The sequence below is a fragment of the Bactrocera neohumeralis genome, chromosome 3 (assembly GCF_024586455.1).
Source record: "Bactrocera neohumeralis isolate Rockhampton chromosome 3, APGP_CSIRO_Bneo_wtdbg2-racon-allhic-juicebox.fasta_v2, whole genome shotgun sequence".
Lineage (NCBI taxonomy): Eukaryota > Metazoa > Arthropoda > Insecta > Diptera > Tephritidae > Bactrocera > Bactrocera neohumeralis.
The window spans coordinates 42,540,414-42,543,219 of NC_065920.1; the positions used below are offsets into that span (position 1 = coordinate 42,540,414).

The 2,806-nt window shown below is 31.4% G+C and overlaps 1 non-coding gene across 1 annotated transcript; it reads left to right on the forward strand.

Moving 5' to 3' along the window:
- Positions 1–1,066: 1,066 nt before the first annotated feature.
- Trnak-uuu (transfer RNA lysine (anticodon UUU)) lies at positions 1,067–1,139 on the forward strand. The gene has a single exon. It is a non-coding gene; the product is annotated as a tRNA-Lys (tRNA).
- The last annotated feature ends 1,667 nt before the right edge of the window (positions 1,140–2,806 follow it).

Consider the following 2,806-nt stretch of genomic DNA (forward strand, 5'->3'; position numbering starts at 1 on the left):
TAGTACGAGTCTCTAAATCCGATTTTTTCATGAAATTCGAGTTTTTTTGTATTTATCTCGTAAATGACAAGAGCTACAGAAAAAATGTAAATGACAAACTTGTCGAAATTTCATTTAGTACAAAAACGGTCCGAGGGCAAAATCACTATCATTAATACTTCTCAAGATATTCGGCTTTTTAAGTAAGGCTGTATGGAATTTTCATAATTTTTTAATTGCATACCATCTCAAAATTAAATTTGGCGAAAACGTAACCTCGCCTCCATATATTTCATATCCAAATTATATCAGAATTTCCGAGTATCTGGCTGTCTTTACTCCATGTGATTGATATTGTATTTAAGATACCTTAATGAAACCCAGGGAAGATTTTTTAGTATGTGGCATGATAATAGTTAATAGATCAAATCGGGTCGATAAATTTATACTACATATAATTATTTTCGTTTTTCTATTAAACATTATGGTGAATATGTCGGACAGTATGAGTTATATATGTATAGCTTGGATTTGGATTTTCTGGCCTTTAGGTATTTAACTGGCTTAGATTCTTGCAAGTTGCAAGAGTATAAAATGTTCTGTTACACCTACACTTAGCCCTTCCTTACTTGTTAAATCGCATTACGTCAAATGTTTAAAATTTTGACTTTATACTAGATTATATGTGTATTAATAAACAAAGCATACTTAGCATTCATTATCACGTTCTAGCGGAAGCGTTGGCAAATAGCGTGTAGTATTGAAATATAGCTGACTAATCCACGGTACGTAAATATTTTAAACACTATTCAAATAGCTTTTAGTAAATGTGAGTCTAATGAAGTATTCACGAGCAAATGTTTATTATACAATATAATTTGATAACATCGGAGGGCAACAACAATGTAGCTGGTATGAAGCAGAAAACAAATTATAAGTTTGACATTTTGTAGTAAAAAAATGAATCAGTTCTTTTTTGAAAAATTATTTTAAAAACTATTTTATTACTTTCAAAATTTTCAAATATAAATTATATAGTATACAAAACGTTATAACTGTAATTGCGCCACCATGAATATACATATGTGCCCGGGTAGCTCAGTCGGTAGAGCATTGGACTTTTAATCCAAGGGTCCAGGGTTCAAGTCCCTGCTCGGGCGAGTTTAATTTTTTTTTTTATTAAAATAAAACTTTTTTATATATTGTAATGTTATTAAATTATTTTAATCGCTTACGAAATTAAATTTTGTTTCTCAACATTGAGGTATAATATAGTATGTATAAACAAATATATTTTTTCGGAGAATTAAGTTAAGTCCTACGCAATCATACTATGATTAGTTAATTAAGTTAGCTGAGTGAACTTTTATTATAAAATAAATCTATAAAATGATTGGTTTTGTAAGACTTAATTACTTCAATCATTTTCTAGCTAATTAAAGTTAACTCAGCTAACTTTAGACTGATGTGAATGCTTCCGTAAATGATTGTTTATGAAAACGAAGCTACATCATATATGAATACATATATGTATTTATGTGTTTATATGTTTTCGATTTCCATTCATTTTTGAATTCCTCTAATGCCTTAGTATATACATACATATTCACACAAGTATAGTTTCTAAATAAGGAGGGCCCTTAGTTACCTTCGTTGGAAATTAAATCCTAAAACTAGTACTGTATTGTCTTCGCTATTGACAGCGAAATCAAAGTGCAAGGCAATAATGAATATCAAACCACACTATTCAATAAATTTTGTATTTTCATCCTCAAAATTAATTTCTTCTTCATAATTGCCTACTGCAAACTATATATCAATTCTCTATAATATCTTTGGGAACAATAGCAGATTTTCTTTTGCAAAACGTGCCTGTGAGTCATTTATCATAAAGAAAATTTCGTGAGTGATATCAGCTTCAAGGATATTAGCATTTGATGTAACTTTTACGCTTCTCACAATCACTAAAATGACCTGGCATTTTTGGGAAAAATCTTACAGAAATCGCAGCATTCTGTGGCAAAATAAAAATGCTTTCATTTCAAAGCAATCTCTATACGAATACATATGTGTGTCAGCATGTTTGTTCCTTAATGCATGGCGAAATTCAACTTAATTGCTTTCGTTGCATTTTATGATAGAGCATCATCATTCATAATAATATTTTGGTTATGGAAATCTTCTCACACTTCAAATTGACATATCAGGCATAGCGTGACAACAACACCACCAACGATATGTTCATTATAAATAACTTAAAAAGATCTAGCGTTGAGGGACTGGTAGAATGTGCAAGCAACTGATAAATTATATCCTCGTGACTTTGCATATTTCACTTTCTTCCTTTCATGTAATAAATCTCCGCCAAGCTGGTTGGTTGTATGACTGATGCATGCGGACGAATGTTGGTGAGTTAGTGCGCGCAGGCGGCAACCAAAATATAAGCATATGCTATTCAACACACACACATACACATGTGTACATACGAATTTCGTGAATGAAGTCTTCATAGAGACATTTGAACCACCCAAGTTCAAAATTGTGTGTACATTTGTATAGCGCAAACACCGTCAACTCACTCAGGCGGACAGCAGACCAATCACTCATTGTCAACGTTAATATGAAGCGTCATCATTACGTTCCATCCATTTCATCAATTAATTATGCAGCTTTATTATAAGAAACACAAAAAATATTTTTTACATGTTTAGCGGCGGCAGAAATTGCTTTGCGGCAAGAATTTATTTTTCTGGAAAAATCATTAACACATGATGACTGTGGAGATTTTTTAAATATTACGGCTTATGGATATCTGCATTGTACTCAT